Here is a 20,839-nt window from a genome sequence, read left to right as displayed (position 1 = left end):
TATATTCTGGATACAAATCCCTTACCACATAAATAACCTGGAAATATTTTCCTCCATTCTGTGAATTGTCTTTTTATTTTTTCAGTGCTGTACTTTCAAGTACAAAAGTTTTTAATTTTTTTGCATTTATAATACTTTTGTTAAGTCTGAACTCTCTGATGTTGAGTAGGATGTGAGCAGATATTAATGACTTTTCATATTCTTTATATTTGTAAAGATTTTTTCAAGCACAAATGATCTCCTGTGCAATAAAGTGTGAGCATTGGTTAAAAGTTTTGCCACATTCTTCACACTTGTACAAGTTTTTTTTTGTATGAATTATCTTATGTATAATCAACTGTAACAACCATTTAAAAACTTTGTTACATTCTTCACATTTCTAAGATTTGCTCACCAGTACAATTTCTTTTATGTTTAGAAAAGTTTGAGGTGTTGTCAAAATCACTGTTATATCTTTTAGGTTTGTAGAGTTTCTCACAAATATGAATTTTCTTATGTCCTGCAAGGCTTCAGTATTGGTTAAAATCTTTGACACATTCTTCACATTGGTACGGTTTCTCTCCAGTATGATTTCTCTTATCTAGTAAGGTGTGAGGACTGATTAAAGACTTTACCACATTTCTCACATTGGTAGGATTTCTCTGCAGTATGAATTATCTTATGTGTAGAAAGGTGTGAGAAATGGTTAAAGACTTTGCCACATTCTTCATATGTGTACAGTTTCTCTCCAGTATGAATTTGCTTGTGTTCAGTAAGTTTTCAAGATCGATAAAAAGCTTTGCCATATTTTCAACATTGATAGGGTTTCTCTTTAGTATGAATGCTCTTATGTCTAGTAAAGTGTGAGGACTTGTTAAAGGCTTTGTCACATTCTTCATATTTGCAGGTTTTCTCTCCAGTATGAATTATCTTATGTGTAATAGGGTGTGGGGACTGCCTAAAGGCTGTGCAATATTCTTCACATTTGTAGAGTATCTCTGTAGTATGAATTATCTTATGTCTGGTAAGGTGTGAGGACTGGTCAAAAGCCTCGCCACATTCTACACCCTTGGAGAGTTTCTCTCTAGTATGAATTTTCTCATGTTCACTAATGTATGCGGGTTTGTTAAAATCTTTGCCACATTCTTTATATTTGTTGAATTTTTCTCTGGTATGAATTATCTTGTGTAGTAAGGATTGAGGACTGGTTGAAGACTTTGCCACATTCTTCAAATTTGCAGGGTTTCTCTCCAGTGTGAATTATTTGATGTGTAGTAAAATATGAGGAAAGATCAAATGCTTTGCCACATTTTTCACATTTATAGGGTTTCTCTCTAGTATAAATTACCTTATGTATAGTAAGGTTTGAGAACTGATTAATGGTGTTGCCACATTCTTCACATTTGTACGGTTCCTCTCCAATATGAATTCTTTTATGTTTACTAAAGATTGAGGACGCATTAAAAGCTTTTCCGTAGTCTTCACATTTGTAGAAATTTACTCTAGTATAAATTAGTTTATGTTGAGTTAGGTTTGAAAACATGCAAAATAATTTGTCACATTCTTTACATTTAAAAGGTTTTTTTTTCCAGTATGTCTTATCTTATGTCCATTTAAATTTGAAGATTTATGAAACATTTTCACATATTTATCACATTCAAATACTTCACACTGGGTAGTGAGTAAACATTGATCAAGTCCATTATAACCTCTTTTTGGCACCTTGCAATCATTCACACATTTACCATGTTTTCTTAACTGTAAATTCTCATGTTTGCATTTTCCATATCCTCTCAATGTCACTTTTTGGAAAGAATCTTTTATGATCTGCTCTGGCCAAAAGTCTTGGGAAAAATGAGAACACATAACTGGGGATTTGGCTATCATCTCTTGTCTCTTTGTAGTCCAAGACTCTTTTTCTTGCTCCAGACAGGTAATCAGGTCTGGCTTAGAGACAGCAATACCAAGGAAAACCAGGTTTCTGTAATTCTCTAACATCACATTACTATATAAATTCCACTGTGCAGTGTCCGGGCATTGTGACTCCACCAGAGAGAATTCTATGACCACATCCCTAAATTTCAATTTTTCCTTAGAGTCACATTGGGCACTTTATTAAAATGACATGGATGCTTCTGCCCAGAACATCAAATAGAACAATTCCTAGGCTTCCAGGGGGCCCTGGCATCTTAGCTGTGTATCTCCCAACACTTGCAGGTTAGAGGGTCGCAGAAACTGGACCTCTAGGAGCAGAGAACACAGAGAAATAAAGACAAGACTTGGAGCTACAGCTGCAGAGAGACTAAAAGATTTTAATTTTCATGAAATCCAATTTATTTATTTTATTTTATAGCTTGTGAATTATTATTGTATATTGGAAACAACTGCCTAATGCAAGTGTACAAAGAATTACTGCTATATTTTCTTCTAATAGTTTTATATATTTATCTTATTCATTATGTCTCTGAACCATTTGGAGTTAATTTTTAAATATGGTGAGAGAAAGCAGTCTAACTACATACTTTTTTTTATATAGTCTTATTGAAAAGAGTTTTTATTTCATTGAACAGTTTTGAAACTTTGTAAAAAACTAATTTTGTATAAAAGTTAGAGTTTATTTCAGGATTCACAATTCTGTTTTACTTATGTATATGCTAATCCATATATCACTGTCACATTGTTCAAATGACTGTAGTTTGGTAGTAAGGTTTTGAATTAGGTAGTGTTCTTTTTAAAATTTATTTTTGACTATTCTGAGTTTCTTTAAATTACATATGGATTTTAAATCAGCTTGCCAAATTTCTGAAAATGGGAGTCTGAAATTTTGATAGAAATTGCTTTAAATATGTAGATCAATTTGGAAATTATTGTTATCTTAAAATATCATCTGCCAATCCATGAATATGTTTCTTTCATTTTATTTAAATTTCCTTTTGTTCCTTCAACAATGTTTTTCAATTTACAAGTTTTGCACTACTTTGAAAAGTTCATTTCAATGTTTTTTAGTCTTTTTGATGCATTTTAAATAAATTTTTTTTTTTTTTTTTTTTTGAGATGGAGTCTTGCTCCGTCACCCGGGCTGGAGTACAGTGGCCGGATCTCAGCTCACTGCAGGCTCCGCCTCCCGGGTTTACGCCATTCTCCTGCCTCAGCCTCCGGAGTAGCTGGGACTACAGGCGCCCGCCACCTCGCCCAGCTAGTTTTTTGTATTTTTAGTAGAGACGGGATTTCACCGTGTTAGCCAGGATGGTTTCGATCTCCTGACCTCGTGATCTGCCTGTCTCAGCCTCCCAAAGTGCTGGGATTACAGGCTTGAGCCACTGCACCCGGCCTAAATAATTTTTTTTTTTATTGCTAATGTATGTAAATACAATTGATGTTTGCACGTTGACCTATTATCCTGAAAACTTGTTGAAATCTAGGTGGTATGGTATTATTTATATATATATACAGACACACATATATATTTTCTGCATCTTGTTCTTACCATGATCAAGTTGTGATATTGACATCTTTATTATTGCTTAATTATTTATTTCTTACTTCAATTATGTTCAGTTTTGCCTTATTTATTTTGGGAATTTGTTATTAGGTGCATGTATATTTATAGTTGTTATATTTTTCTGATAACTATTTTTACTATGATAAAAAATTTTGTCTTAAAAACTATTTTGTCTGATATTATTATAGCCACTTTAGCATTCGTTTAGTTATTGCTTTCATGACTTATCTTTTCCATCCTTTATTTTAAACTCTGACAGAATTTGGCACATCTATTGTAGACACTATGAAAAATAAGGATCATCTTTTATTCATTCTGCCACTATTTGCCTTTTTATTGGAGCATTTATGTCAGTTACATTTCATGCAATTTCTGTAAAAGTAGGATTTATTTTGCCATTATGCTATTTGTTTTTGATGCATCTTATGTTATTTTCCTCTTTTTCTCCATTATGCCTTTGTTTTGTAATAAATGTATATTCCCTTATAAATTACTTATTTTAAAATAATTTTTATTTTACTTTATGCAGTTTTAAAATAATTTATTAATGACAATTACAGTAAACCTTTTAAAATAATCTAGTTCAGTTTAATACTAAATAAGCTATATGGAATTAAAAACTTTGCTCCACTATAGGTCAATTTCTTTCTCCCTCTTCAAGTTATTATTGTGAAAATATATCATTACATATTAAAAACCTGTCCAAAAGATTTATGATTATTGCTTTATGCAGTTTCTTTCAAATCAGATCAGACAAAAAAAGTTACAAGAAAAACATTTATACTAATTTTTATATTTACCTCTGTCATTACCTTTATCAATGTAGTTACCTCTACCAATGCACTTTATTACTAATGTGTTTAAAGGTGCTCTTAATTTAATAGCTAAAATATTTCTAGGTCCCATGAGTCCCTGAAGCTGTGCTTATTTTTCTTTATTCTTTTTTTATTCTGTTTCTCAGTCTCAATAATTTAAATTAATTTATTCTCAAGTTTGTGGGTTAGCTTCCTGTTTCATACCTGCTATTCAGCTCATCTAATAGATTTTTAAAATTTAGATTGTTATTTTAATGCTGGATTTCTATTTTGTTCTTTGTAATAATTTATTCCTCTATCTTTGTATTCTCTATTAGGTGAGAAACCATTCTTATAATTTCTTTTACTTTTTATCCATGATTTGTTTCAGTTCTTTGAGAAACTTTGTAATACCTTGTGTAAAGTCTTTGTGTTGTGAGTCCAAAATCTAGGCTACCTCCCAGTGAGTTTCTATTGACTGTTTTTTTCTCTTTGTTTTGCCCATAATTTCCTATTTCATTGCATACTCTTTAGTATTTTAGTTGAAAATCAGATATTTTAAATAATATAATATTGCAAATGTGGAAATCAGATTCTTGTATCCCCAGTATTTTCTTGTTATTTATTTGTTTAGTAACTTTCCTGAATTAGTTCTATACATCCGTATTCCATATCATTTGTATCCACTGAAGTCTGCTTAACTAGCTTAGTTTTCAGCCAACAATTGGACAGAGATTTTCTTAAATGTTTTGAAACAATAAATCTTCAACAATTGGACAGATATCTTCTTAAATATTTTGAAACAATAAATCTTCAATCCTTTGCTAACTATGTGTGTGGCGGGTGGGGAGAGAGAGGAGAGAATATGTGTGTTTTGTGGCATGCACTCAATATGTTAGCAATATACAATTTTGCCTTAAAGTTCACTTTCTTCTTGCATGGAGCCTCAGGTCTAGCTAGAACTAGAAGAGTGGGTCTCTGTCACATCTCTCTTGAGCATGTGCACATGTGCATGGCCTATCAGATTACAAGGAATATGTAGGATCTTTCCCACTCCCCCATGTACATTTTATTAATTTTCTTTTATTTTTTTGCCAGCCTTTTTGTTAACCAAACTTGAATCACCACCTCAGGTAGCTGCAACATTAAATGATTACCAGTGATTATTTTTGCCAAATTCCATGGATGTATGCCTTTTTGTATGAAACAGGCTTTGAGTCAAATCAAATGACAAGACCCATTAAAAGGGACTCTCTAGAGAGTTTCCAGACAAGTCAAATAGTGAAAATTTTATGGGGATGGGTATTTTTGAGATGTTCTTAACCTGGTCTCCACTTCTCAGTGGTTGCTAGGCTGCTGATTTTTACAGTTACTTTAGGTACATATATTTATTGGCAGTGTTGTCAATAATTTTATGGAGGAGAAGGTTTTGGAAAGTCTCCGCCTTTCCTCTTCTTCTATATTAGATTTTCAGAAAATTTTACAGGTAATTTTTCATAAACAAATGCTTAATCAAACAATTTATCATCAATGTCCAAGATACATTCTTCATTTCTGCTTTGTCATCTTCAGTTTCTTTGTTTTTGTCCTTAGGTTGGCCCTCTATGTTCATAAAATGGCTGCAGAAAACCCAAGCATCACATTCTCACACAATAGAAACCAAGGGAAGACAGAAAAAGAAATACCTTTGTGTGTCTTTTTTTGAGTGGGGAAGCTTTTTCCAGAATTCCTCTCTCTCTATGCACACACTGGTAGCTTTTTCCTCACATCTAGTTATCCAGATTGCACTGCTTACCCATTTGTAAACCAATCATTGGCTAGGAGAATGGGATTATTATGAGTTTCTCAGACTAATTAGATTTACCCTCTGCAGCTTGGGAAAAACCCTAAAGTTTTTCCTTTAACTTTTATTTTAAGTTAACTTTTATTTTAAGCCCACCACTACGCCTGGGTAATTTTTGTATTTTTAGTAGAGACGGGGTTTTATCATGTTAGTCAGGCTGGTCTCGAACTCCTGACCTCAGGAGATCCACCCACCTCGGCCTCCCAAAGTGCTGGGATATAGGCGTGAGCCACCGTGCCCAGCCAAAACAGACTATTTTTTCTCTTGAGTCTTATAAATTATATTAGGCAGCTGAAGCAAAAATTATAAAATTGATGTTATTTTCAATGTATTTGGAGGAAATATTTAACTTGGAGAATGTTTCCTGTGCACTTGAGAAAGATGTGCAGTCTGATGTTTTTGAGTGAGTTTCTGTATATGTCTGCTAAACCTAATTGGTTTATGGTGAGTTTTCTATCTGTTATTGAAATTGGTGTATTGAAGTTCCTGGGCAGCAGAGCAAGATGGCTGAATAGGAACAGCTCCAGTTTCCAGCTCCCAGAGCGAGCGACACAGAAGACAGGTGATTTCTGCATTTACAACTGAGACTCCACCTCTGGGGACAGGGCACAGCTAAACAACAACAACAACTACAACAAAAAGCAGCAGAAACCTCTGCAGATGCAAACGACTCTGTCTGACAGCTTTGAAGAGAGAAGTGGATCTCCCAACACGGAGGTTGAGATCTGAAAACGGACAGACTGCCTGCTCAAGTGGGTCCCTGACCCCTGAGTAGCCTAACTGGGAGATATCCCCCACTAGGGGCAGACCGAAACCCCACACCTCACACGGTGGAGTACACCACGAGATGAAGCTTCCAGAGCAAGAATCCGACAGCAACACTCGCTGTTCAGCAATATTCTATCTTCTGCAGCCTCTGCTGCTGATACCCAGGCAAACAGGGTCTGGAGTGGACCTCAAACAATCTCCAACAGACCTAGAGCTGAGGGTCCTGACTGTTAGAAGGAAAACTAACAAACAGGAAGGACAATCACACCAAAACCCCATCAGTACATCATCATCATCAAAGACCAGAGGCAGATAAAACCACAAAGATGGGGAAAAAGCAGTGCAGAAAAGCTGGAAATTCAAAAAATAAGAGCGCATCTCCCCCTGCAAAGGAATGCAGCTCATGGAAACTGCAATAACCTCCTCCTGAATGACTACTGGGTACATAATGAAATGAAAGCGAAAATAAAGATGTTCTTTGAAACCAATGAGAACAAAGATACAACATACCAGAATCTCTGCGACACATTTAAAGCAGTGTGTAGAGGGAAACTTATAGCACTAAATGCCCACAAGAGAAAGCTGGAAAGATCTAAAATTGACACTCTAACGTCACAATTAAAAGAACTAGAGAAGCAAGAGCAAACACATTCGAAAGCTAGCAGAAGGCAAGAAATAACTAAGATCAGAGCAGAACTGAAGGAGATAGAGACACAAAAAACCCTCCAGAAAAATCAATGAATCCAACAGTTGGTTTTTTGAAAAGATCAACAAAATTGACAGACCGCTAGCAAGACCAATAAAGAAGAAAAGAGAGAAGAATCAAATAGATGCAATAAAAAAAGATAAAGGGGATATCACCACGGACCCCACAGAAATACAAACTACCATCAGAGAATACTATAAACACTTCTACGCAAATAAACTAGAAAATCTAGAAGAAATGGATAACTTCCCGGACACTTACACTCTCCCAAGACTAAACCAGGAAGAAGTTGAATTCCTGAATAGACCAATAGCAGGCTCTGCAATTGAGGCAATAATTAATAGCTTACCAAGCAAAAAAAGTCCAGGACCAGATGGATTCACAGCTGAATTCTACCAGAGGTACAAGGAGAAGCTGGTACATTTTCTTCTGAAACTATTCCAATCAATAGAAAAAGAGGGAATCCTCCCTAACTCATTTTATGAGGCCAACATCATCCTGATACCAAAGCCTGGCAGAGACACACACAAAGAAAGAGAATTTTAGACCAATATCCCTGATGAACATCGATGCAAAAATCCTCAATAAAATACTGGCAAACCGGATCCAGCAGCACATCAAAAAGCTTATCCATCATGATCAAGTGGGCGTCATCCCTGGGATGCAAGGCTGGTTCAACATACGCAAATTGATAAACATAATCCAGCATATAAACAGAACCAAAGACAAAAACCACATGATTATCTCAATAGATGCAGAAAAGGCCTTTGACAAAATTCAACAGCCCTTCATGCTAAAAACGCTCAATAAATTCGGTACTGATGGAATGTATCTCAAAATAATAAGAGCTATTTATGACAAATCCACAGCCAATATCATACTGAATGGGCAAAAACTGGAAAAATTCCCTTTGAAAACTGGCACAAGACAGGGATGCCCTCTTTCACCACTCCTATTCAACATAGTGTTGGAAGTTCTGGCTAGGGCAATCAGGCAAGAGAAAGAAATGAAGGATATTCAGTTAGGAAAGGAAGAAGTCAAATTGTCCCTGTTTGCAGATGGCATGATTGTATATTTAGAAAACCCCATAGTTTCAGCCCAAAATCTCCTTAAGCTGATAAGAAACTTCAGCAAAATCTCAGGATACAAAATTAATGTGCAAAAATCACAAGCATTCTTATACACCAGTAACAGACAAACAGAGAGCCAAATCATGAATGAACTTCCATTCACAATTGCTTGAAAGAGAATCAAATACCTAGGAATCCAACTTACAAGGGATGTAAAGGACCTCTTCAAGGAGAACTACAAACCACAGCTCAGTGAAATAAAAGAGGACACAAACAAATGGAAGAACATACCCTGCTCATGGATAGGAAGAATCAATATCGTGAAAATGGCCATACTGCCCAAGGTAATTTACAGATTCAAAGTCATCCCCATCAAGCTACCAATATTTCTTCACAGAATTGGAAAAAACTGCGTTAAAGTTCATATGGAACCAAAAAAGACCCCGCATTGCCAAGACAATCCTAAGTCAAAAGAACAAAACTGGAGGCATCACGCTACCTGACTTCAAACTATACTACAAGGCTACAGTAACCAAAACAGCATGGTACTGGTACCAAAACAGAGATATAGACCAATGGAACAGAACAGAGTCCTCAGAAATAATACCACACATCTACAGCCATCTGATCTTTGACAAACCTGAGAGAAACAAGAAATGGGGAAAGGATTCCCTATTTAATAAATGGTGCTGGGAAAATTGGCTAGCCATAAGTAGAAAGCTGAAACTGGATCCTTTCCTTACTCCTTATACAAAAATTAATTCAAGATGGATTAGAGACTTAAATGTTAGACCTAATACCATAAAAACCCTAGAAGAAAACCTAGGTAATACCACTCAGGACATAGGCATGAGCAAGGACTTCATGTCTAAAACACCAAAAGTAATGGCAACAAAAACCAAAATTGACAAATGGTATCTAATTAAACTAAAGAGCTTCTGCACAGCAAAAGAAACTACCATCAGAGTGAACAGGCAACCTACAGAATGGGAGAAAATGTTTGCAATCTACTCATCTGACAAAAGGCTACTGTCCAGAACCTGCAAAGAATTCAAACAAATTTACAAGAAAAAAACAAACAACCCCATCACAAAGTGGGCAAAGGATGTGAACAGACATTTCTCAAAAGAAGACATTCATACAGCCAACAGACACATGAAAAAATGCTCATCATCACTGGCCATCAGAGAATTGCAAATCAAAACCACAATGAGATACCATTTCACACCAGTTAGAATGACGATCATTAAAATGTCAGGAAACAACAGGTGCTGGAGAGGATGTGGAGAAATAGGAACACTTTTACACTGTTGGTGGGATTGTAAACTAGTTCAACCATTATGGAAAACAGTATGGAGATTCCTCAAGAATCTATTACTAGAAATACCATATGACCCAGCCATCCCATTACTGGATATATACCCAAAGGATTATAAATCATGCTGCTATAAAGACACATGCACACATATGTTTATTGCGGCACTATTCACAATAGCAAAGACTTGGAATCAACCCAAATGTCCATCAGTGACAGACTGGATTAAGAAAATGTGGCACATATACACCATGGAATACTATGCAGCCATAAAAAAGGATGAGTTCTTGTCCTTTGTAGGGACATGGATGCAACTGGAAACCATCATTCTCAGCAAACTATCGCAAGAACAGAAAACCAAACATCGTATGCTCTCACTCATAGGTGGGAACTGCACAATGAGATCACTTGGACTCCAGAAGGGGAACATCACACACCGGGGCCTATCATGGGGAGGGGGGAGGAGGGAGGAGGGAGGGATTGCATTGGGAGTTATACCTGATGTAAATGACGAGTTGATGTGTGCTGATGAGTTGATGGGTGCAGCACAGCAACATGGCACAAGTATACATATGTAACAAACCTGCACATTATGCACATGTACCCTAGAACTTAAAGTATAATAAAAAAAAAAGTGCTGAGTGCTCCAAACTATCAATATATACATGTGTAATAATGAAAATAAATGCTAGATTAAAAAAAAAGAAGAAGAAGAAAAAGTTCCCTACTATTCATGTATAAGTGTATTATTTCCCTCTAATTCTGTCAATTAAAAAATATTTGCCTCATGTTTTGGAACATTAATTTCAATGTGTATGTGTTTATAATTTTCGTATCTACTTAATTAATTGACCTTATTATTGTTATATAATATCAGATTTTTCTATACTAACAGTTTTTTACTCAAAGTCTATTTTGTCTGATATTAGTAAAGGCAACCCAGCTTTCTTTTGATTATTTTTAACATGGATATCTTTTTTCATCCTTTCATTTCAGCCTATTTGTATTATTATATCTAAACTGACACTCTTGTACATCCAACTATACAGGGTTTGTTAATGTCTTCATGTAATTCTCTTTGCGTTTATCCTAGTTTTTGGTAAATTCATGTCTTTGCTCAAATTTGAGAATTTTTTTTCATTATTCTTTCTTCAAACAATCTTTTTGCCTATTTCTCTCTCTCTTCTTCTAGGAGTCCCATTATATGTATGTTTGTCTGCTTGATGGTGTCTCTCAAGTCCTGCAAGTTCTGTTAACTTTTCTATATTCAATTTTTTTCTCTGCTCCTCTGAATTTCTAATTTAAATTTTATTTTCTTCAAGTACACTGATTGTTTTTCTGCCTATTCAAATCTTCTGTTGAAAGACAGAAACTTCACAGCCAGTCAGACTAGGGTTAGAATCCTAGTTTTGTCACTTACTAGAGAATAGTCATTAGGCAAATTACTTCATCTCTTTGAGTTTTAGTTTCCAAATCTGAAAAAAAAACCACCTGTATCAGAGACTGCTAATTATCCTCTTACAGTTATATTCTCTGATTACATGGCAATAAAAATTTTAGCTGGTATGCAGTCACTCAGCGAAATTTTGGATTTTTGATCCTCCATTGGATGTTGGTATGGCTATATGACTAATGATTGGCAAATCGATATGAATAGAAATGACATAAATAGCTTCTCAGCAGCTCCCTCTTTTGCTGGGTAGAATACAGATGACATGGTGCGAACTGGGGCAGTTGCCTTGAACCATGATTAAAGTCCTCACTCTATTGAATACTTGGCAAGTAATTTTCCGTTTCCTTTTCTTTTTTAATTATATATTAAGTTCTGAAATACACGTGAGGAACACGCAGGTTTGTTACATCGGTATACGTGCCATGGTGGTTTGCTGCACCCATCAACCCATCATACATATTAGGTATTTCTCCTAATGCTATCCCTCCCTTTGACCCACCCCTCAGCAGGCCCTGGTGTGTGATGTTCCCCTCCGTGCATCCATACGTTCTCATTGTTCTACTCCCACCTACGAGTGAGTACATGTGGTGTTTGGGTTTCTGTTACTGTGTTAGTTTGCTGAGAATGATGGTTTCCAGCTTCACCCATATCCCTGCAAAGCACATTAACTCAATGTTTTCTCTGGCTGCATAGTATTCCATGGTATACGTGCCACATTTCTTTATCCAGTCTATCATTGATGGGCATTTGGGTTAGCTCCAAGTCTTTGCTATTGTGAATAGTGCTTCAATAAACATATGTGAGCCTGTGTCTTTACAGTAGAATGATGTATAATCCTTTGGGTACGTGCCCAGTAATGGGGTTGCTGGGTTAAATGGAATTTCTGGTTCTACATACTTGAGGAATCGCCACACTGTGTTCCACAATTGTTGGACTAATTTACACTCACAGAAACAGTGTAAAAGTGTTCCTATTTCTCCACATCCTCTCCAGCATCTGTTGTTTCCTGACTTTTTAGTGGTTGCCATTCTAACTGGCGTAATATGGTATCTCATTGAGGTTTTGATTTGCATTTCTCTTACGACCAGGCATGATGAGCTGTTTTTCATGTATTTGTTGGCCACATAAATGTCTTCTTTTGAGAAGTGTCTGCTCATATACTTTACCCACTTTTTGATGGGTTGTTTGTTTTTTTCTTGTAAATTTGTTTAAGTTCCTTGTAAATTCTGAATATTAGCCTTTTGTCAGATAAATCAATTGCAAAAAATTTCTCCCATTCTGTAGATTGCCTGTTCAATCTGATAAGAGTTTCTTCTGCTGTGCAGAAGATCTTTAGTTTAATTAGATCCCATTTATGAATTTTGGCTTTTGTTGCCATTCCTTTTGGTGTTTTAGTCATGAAGTCTTTGTCCATGCTTATGTCATGAATGGTATTGCCTAGGTTTTCCTCTAGGGTTTTCATGGTTTTAATTCTTACATTTAAATATTTAATCTATATTTAGTTAATTTTTGTACAAGATGTAAGGAAGGGGTCCAGTTTCAGTTTTCTGCATATGACTACCCAGTTTTTCCAAAACCATTTATTAAATAGGAAGGCCTTTCACCATTGATTGTTTTTGTCAGTTTTGTCAAAGATTAGATTGTTGTAGATGTTTGGTGTTACTTCTGAGACCTTTGTTCTGTTCTATTGATCCATATATATGTTTGGGTACCAGTACCCTGCTATTTTAGTTACGGTAATTTTGTAGTATGTCTGAAGTCAGGTAGCATGTTGCCTCCAGCTTTGTTCTTTTAGATTAGGATTGTCTTGGCTATACAAACTGTTTGCTGGTCCCATATGAAATTTAAAGTAGATTTTCTAGTTCTGTGAAGAAAGTCAATGGTAGCTTGATGGGAATAGCAGTGAATCTATAAATTACTTTGGGCAGTATGACCATTTTATGATATTGATTTTTCCTATCCATGAGCATGGAATGTTTCTCCATTTCTTTGTGTTCTCTATTATTTCCTTCAGCAATGGTTTGTAGTTCTCCTTGAAGAGGTCCTTCACATACCTTGTATGTTGTATTCCTAGTTATTTTATTCTCTTTGTAGCAATTGTGAATAACAGTTCACTCATGATTTGGCTCTCTGCTTGTCTCTTATTCGTGTATAGGAATGCTTGTAATTTTTTCATATTGATTTTGTATCCTGAGACTTTGCTGAAGTTGCTCATCAGCTTAAGGAGTTTTTGTGCTGAGATGATGGAGTTTTCGAAATATAGAATCATGTCTTCTGCATAAAGAGACAATTTGACTTCCTCTTTTCCTATTTGAATACCCTTTATTTCTTTATCTTGCCAGATTGTCCTGGCCAGAACTTCCAATACTATTTTGAATAGGAGTGGTGAGAGAGGGCATCCTTGTCTTGTGCCAGTTTTCAAAGGGAATGCTTCCAGCTTTTGCCCATTCGGTATGATATTGGCTGTGGGTTTTTCATAAATAGCTCTTATTAATTTGAGATACTTTCCATCAATACCTAGTTCATTGAGTGTTTATAGCATGAAGCGGTGTTGAATTTTATCGAAGGCCTTTTCTGCATCTATTAAGATAATCAAGATGTTTTTATCATTGGTTCTGTTTATGTGATGAATTAAGTTTATTGATTTGTGTATGTTGAACCAGCCTTGCATCACAGGAATGCAGCCACCTTGATCTTGGTGAATAAACTTTATAATGTGCTGCTGGAATTGATTTTCCAGTATTTTGTTGAGGATTTTCACATCAATGTTCATCAGGAATACTGGCGTGAAATTTTTTGTTGTCGATGTGGTGTGTCTGTTAGGTTTTGATATCAGGATGATGCTGGCCTTGTCAAATGATTTAGGAAAAATCTCCTCTTTTTCTATTGTTTAAAATAGTTTTAGAAGAAAAGGTTTCAGCTCTTCTTTGTACCTCTGGTAGAATTTGGCTGTGAATCTGTCTTATCCTGGGATTTTTTTGGTTGGTAGTCTATTAATTACTGACTCAATATCAGAACTTGTTTTTGGTCTATTCAGGGATTCGACTTCTTCCTGGTTTAGTCTTTGGAGGGTGTATTTTTCCCAGAATTTATCTATTTCTTCTACATTTTCTGGTTTATTTGCATAGAGGTGTTTATAGTATTCTCTGATGGTCGTTTGTATTTCTGTGTGATCAGTGGTGATATTTCCTTTATCATTTTTTGTTGTGTCTATTTGATTCTTCTCTCTTGTCTTCTTTATTATTCTGGCTAGCAGTCTATGTATCTTGTTAATGTTTTCAAAAAACCAGCTCCTGGATTCCTTGATTTTGGAAGGGTGTGTGTGTGTGTGTGTGTGTGTGTGTGTGTGTGTGTGTGTGTGTATCTTCTTCAGTTATGCTCTGATCTTAGTTATTTCTTGTCTTCTGCTAGCTTTTGAATTTGTTTGCTCTTGCTTTTCTAGTTCTTTTAATTGTGATGTCAGGGTGCCAATTTTAGATCTTTCCTGCTTTCTCATGTGGGCAGTTAGTGTTATCAATTTCCCTTTAAACACTGCTTTACCTGTGTCCCAGCGATTCTGGCACATTGTGTTTTTGTTCTCATTGGTTTCAAAGAACTTATTTATTTCAACCTTAATTTCATTTTTTACCCAGTAGTCATTCAAGAGCAGGTTGCTCAGTTTCCTTGTAGTTGTGCAATTTTGAGTGAGATTTTTTCCTTTTTTTCCCCAGCAATCTAATACTTCATTTATTTATTTATGTTATACTTTAAGTTCTGGGATACATGTACAGAACGTGCAGGTTTGTTACATAGGTATACACGTTCCATGGCGGTTTACTGTACCCATCAACATGTCCAATATATATTAGGCATTTCTCCTAACACTTTCCCTCCCCTAGTCCCACACCCCCTAACAGTCCCTGGTGTGAGATGGTCCCCTCCCTGGGTCCATGTGTTCTCATTGTTCAACTCCCACTTATGAGTGAGAACATGTGGTGTTTGGTTTTCTGTCCTTGTGATATTTTGCTGAGAATGATGGTTTCCAGCTTCATCCATGTCCCTGCAAGAACATAAACACATCCTTTTTTATGGCTGCATAGTATTCCATGGTGTATATGTGCCACATTTTCTTTATCCAGTCTATCATTGATGGACATTTAGGTTGGTCCCAAGTCTTTGCCATTGTGAACAGTGCCACAATGCATGTGTCTTTAGAGTAGAATGGTTTATAATCCCTTGGGTATATACCCAGTAATGGGATTTCTGGGTCAAATAGTATTCCTGGTTCTAGATCCTTGAGGAATTGCCACACTGTCTTCCACAATGGTTGAACTAATTTGCACTCCCCTCAACAATGTAAAAGCATTCCTATTTCTTCACATGCTCTATAGCCTCTGTTGTTTTCTGACTTTTTAATGATCACCATTCTAACTGGAACGAGATGCTATCTCAGTGTGGTTTTGATGTACGTTTCTCTAATGATCAGTAATGATGAGCTTTTTATTAAATGGTTGTTGGCTGCATAAATGTCTTCTTTTGAGAAGTCTCTGTTCATATACTGCACCCACTTTTTGATGGAGTTGGTGTTTTTTGTAAATTTGTTTAAGCTCTTTGTAGATTCTGGATATTAGCCCTTTGTCATATGAATAGATTGCAAAAATTTTCTCCCATTCTGTAGGTTGCCCGTTCAATCTGATGATAGTTTCTTCTGCTTTGCAGAAGCTCTTTAGTTTAAATAGATGCCATTTGTCAATTTTGGCTTTTGTAGCCATGGCTTTTGGTGTTTTTGTCATGAAGTCTTTGCCCCTGCCTATTTCCTGAATGATATTGCCTAGGTTTTCTTCTAGAGTTTTGTGGTTTTATGTCTTACATTTAAATCTTTAAATTAGCTTGAGTTAATTTTTGTATAAGGTGTAAGGAAGGGGTCCAGTTTAAGTGAGTTTCCTAATCCTGAGTTCTAATTTGATTGCACTGTGGTCTGAGAGACTGTTTGCTACAATTTCCATTCTTTTGCATTTGATGAGGAGTATTTTACTTCCAATTGTGCCATCAATTTTAGAATAAATGCTATGTGATGCTGCAAAAAAAATGTATATTCTGTTGATTTTGGGTGGATATTTCTGTAAATCTCTATTAAGTTTGCTTGGTCTAGAGCTGAGATCAAGTCCTGAATATCCTTAATTTTCTATCTCTTTGATCTGTCTAATATTGACAGTGGGGTGTTAAAATCTCCTACTCTTGTTGTGCTGGAGTCTAAGTCTCTTGGTAGGTCTCTAAGAACTTGCTTTATCAATCTGGGTGCTCCTGTATTGGGTGTATATATATTTAGATTACTTAACTCTTCTTGTTGTATTGATCCCTTTACCATTATGTAATGCTCTTCTTTGTCTTTTTTGATTTTTGTTGGGTTAAAGTCTGTTTTATCAGAGACTAGGATTGCAACCTCTGCTGTTTTTTGCTTTTCATTTGCTTGGTTAATCTTCTTCTATCCCTTTATTTTGAGCCTATGTGTGTCTTTGTATGTGAGATGGGTCTCCTGAATACCACACACCGATGGATCTTAACTGTTTATCCAATTTGCTAGTGTGTGCCTTTTTATTGGGGGCATTTAATCCATTTATATTTAAGGTTAATATTGTTATGTGTAAATTTTATGTTGTCATTATGATTCTAGCTGGTTATTTTGCCTATTAGTTGATGTTCTTTCTTCATAGTATCAATGGTTTTTACATTTTGGTATCTTCTTGCAGTGGCTACTACAGGTTTTTCCTTTCCATATTTGGTGCTTCCTTCAGGAACTCTTGTAAGGTAGGCCTGGTGGTGACACAATTCCTCAGCATTTTCTAGTCTGTAAAAGGTTTTATTTCTCCTTCACTTATGAAACTTAGCTTGGCTGGGTATGACAGTTGGTGTTGAAAATTCTTTTCTTTAAGGTTGAATATTGACCCTCACCCTCTTCTGGCTCGTAGGCTTTCTGCAGAGAGATCTGCTGTTATTCTGATGGGCTTCCCTTTTTGGTTAACCAGAGTTTTCTCTCTGGCTGCCTTTAACATTTTTTCCTTCCTTTCAACCTTGGTGAATCTGACAATTATGTGTCTTGGAGTTGCTCTTCTCGAGGAGTATCTTTGTGGTGTCCTCTGTATTTCCTGAACTTGAATGTTGGCCTTTCTTGCTAGGTTGGGGAAGTTCTCCTGGATAATATCCTGAAGTGTTTTTTCCAACTTGGTTCTATCCTCCTCATCACTTTCAGGTACACCAATCAAATGTAGGTTTGGTCTTTTCACGTAGTCACATATTTCTCAGAGGCTTTGTTCTTTTCTTTTCATTCCTTTTCCTCTAATCTTGTCTTCATGCTTTATTTCATTAAGTTGATCTTCAATCTCTGATACCCTTTCTTCTTCTTGATTGATTTAGCTATTGGCACTTGTGTATGCTTCACAAAGTTCTCGTGCTGTGTTTTTCAGCTCCATCAGGTCATTTACATTCTTCTCTATACTGGTTATTCTAGTTAGCATTTCCTATAACCCTTTATCAAGGTTCTTTGCTTCCTTGTATTGGGTTAGAACATGCTCCTTTAACTCAGAGGATTTTGCTATTACCCACCTTCCAAAGCCTACTTCTGTCAATTCGTCAAACTCATTCTTCATCCAGTTTTTTTTTTTTTTTTTTTTTTTTTTTTTCCCCTTGCTGGTGAGGAGTTGTGTTCCTTTAGAGGAAAAGAGGCATTATGATTTTTGAAATTTTCAGCCTTTTTGTACTGTTTTTTCCTCATCTTCGTGGGTTTATCTAACTTTGGTCTTTGATGTTGGTGATCTTCAAATGGGTTTTTGCCTCATCATCCTATGTTTTTATGCTGATGCTATTGCTTTCTCTTTGCTAATTTTCCTTTAATAGTTGGGCCCCTCTTCTGCAGGTCTGCTGGAGTTTGCTGGAGGTCCATTGTAGACCCTGTTTGCCTGGGTATCACCAGCAGAGGCTGCAGAACAGCAAATATTGCTGCCTGCTCCTTTCTCTGGAAGCTTCATCCCAGAGAGGCACCCACTAGACGCCAGTTGGAGCTCTATATGAGATGTCTGTCAACCCCTGCTGGGAGGTGTCTCCTGGTCAGGAGGCTCAAGGTCCAGCAACCCACTTGAGGAGGCAGTCTATCCCTTAGCAGAGCTCAAGCACTGTGCTGGAAGATCTGCTGCTCTCTACAGAGCCAGCAAACAGGAATGTTTAAGTCTGCTGCAGCTATGCCCACAGCCACCCCTTCCCCCAAGTGCTCTTTCCCAGGAAGTTTGAAATTTTATCTATAAGCCTCTCACTGGGGCTGTTGCCTTTCTTTCAGAGATGCCCTGCCCAGAGAGGAGGAATCTAGAGACACAGTCTGGCTACAGAGGCTTTGCTGTGCTGTGTTGGGCTCCGCCCAGTTCGAAATTCCTGGTTGCTTTGTTTACACTGTGAGGGGAAAACTGCCTACTCAAGCTTCAAAAGTGGTGGATGCCCCTCCCCCGACTAACCTCGAGCATCCCAGGTTGACTTCAGACTGCTGTGCTGGCAGCGAGAATTTCAAGCAAGTGGATCTTGGTTTGCTGGGATCCTAGAGGGGTGGCATCCACTGAGCAAGACCACTCAGCTCCCTGGCTTCAGCCCTCTTTCCAGAGAAGTGAACAGTTTTGTCTCACTGGCATTCCAGGTGCCACTGGGGTATGAGAAAAAACTCCTGCATCTGCCCAAACAGCCACCCAGTTTTGTGCTTGAAGTCCAGGGCCCTGGTGGTATAGGCCCCCAAGAGAATCTCCTGGTCTGTGGGTTGTGAAGATTGTGGGAAAAGCATAGTATCTGGGTCGGATAGCACTATCCCCCATGGCACAGTCCCTCACAGCTTCCCTTGGCTAGGGGAGGGAGTTCCCTGACTCCTTGCACGTTTTGGGTGAGATGACACCTTACCCTGCTTCTGCTCACCCTCCATGGGCTGCACTCACTGTCTAACCAGTCCCAATGAGATGAACTGGGTACCTCAGTTGGAAATGCAGAAATCACTTGCCTTCTGCATTGGTCTCACCTGGATCTGCAAACCAGAGCTGTTCATATTCAACCATCTTGCCTAGGAATCAATTTTCCATTTTCTGCACGTGTAAAATGGCAACAATATTGACCTTTTAGAGATGTTGGTAATGTTCAGTGAGAGAAGGATTTCAAACATACATTGGAGATGGTCAAGTAATTATGATTATTTTTAGGAATAAAATACGACCTGAATATATGGAAGGAGATTTCAGATTTAAAAATCATTAGGGTCTAATTTCATCTCAGTCACTTATAAATTGTGTCATACTATGTAGAGTCCATAAAATTTCTCAGCATCATTTTTTCAACTGTAAGATGGGAAAAATCATACTTCCTCTTAAAGATACAGAAATAAGTCATTGACATAGTTTCTGTGAAAGTGTTTGGCACATAGTAAGTGCTCTGTATTATTTTTTGTTTTTCCTTCTTTTCTTTTATAGACATCTACTGTACACAACCCTGTCTGGGTAAAGACACTCATGGACATCATGAAGACAATTAGGTCCTGGTGGAGAAGTGAGAAATTTGGTAACATTGGAAGATGAACGAAAAGCAATTTGAACATTGGCCCATTCTGTTTTATTTTGTATAATTCCCCTTGAGCATTTGTTTTGTTCTCCTTAGCATGAACTGAGCATTAACGTAGTAGGTCATTACTGCAGTTACTTTGCAACATAGACACTTTTGGCAGTCTGATAAAGTGTACTGACCTTTCTTAGAATAATACTTTGAATGGATAAAATAAAATATAGAAGATTACAATGAAAACAAATTGTGTTTAAAAGTACTTATCAAATTATACAAAACAAAGTTTGTGATAAATAAACATATATATTTCTTTATTAGTACACTAAATAGCAATATCTAATTACAGGTTTAATAACCACCATAATTTCAAAGTAGTGATGAGCATACATGATATTCCAAGATATGCAACAACAGTTGTGTGATGTGAGCATTTTGTGATGTCTACTGGTTGTAGAACTCAGACATTATCAAAACTACTCTGGTTTGTTGTGTACATTCATAATTGAAGGGAAAGCTAAGTTTCAGTTAAACGTTAGTGAAAGTAAAAATGTACATGTTTTCATTTATGTTTACAGATATCTGCCTTAACCTCCACATGAGAGAGCCTTTACGACAAATATTTTATAATATGGAAAAATACGACTGACAGGTAAAATTAAAAATGAAAAAAATCCCTTGAACATATTTGGTACTACATATACCAAACTGATTGATAGAAAGCAGAATTAAACTTGTAGGAGATCTTAGAAGCTATTTATTATATCTACTCTATTTCATAGCTTATGGATGCAGAAGTGAAATGAGTTGTTTATGGTTGCACAATTAGATAGTGGTAACAAACCAGAACACA

At 36.5% G+C, this 20,839-nt stretch overlaps 1 pseudogene; it reads right to left on the bottom strand.

Moving 5' to 3' along the window:
* Positions 1–223: 223 nt before the first annotated feature.
* LOC141409401 (uncharacterized) lies at positions 224–19,483 on the bottom strand (annotated as a pseudogene).
* Between the last annotated feature and the right edge of the window lie 1,356 nt (positions 19,484–20,839).

The sequence above is a fragment of the Macaca fascicularis genome, chromosome X, assembly GCF_037993035.2.
Source record: "Macaca fascicularis isolate 582-1 chromosome X, T2T-MFA8v1.1".
NCBI classification, from domain to species: domain Eukaryota; kingdom Metazoa; phylum Chordata; class Mammalia; order Primates; family Cercopithecidae; genus Macaca; species Macaca fascicularis.
This window is presented reverse-complemented; position numbering and strand designations above follow the sequence as displayed.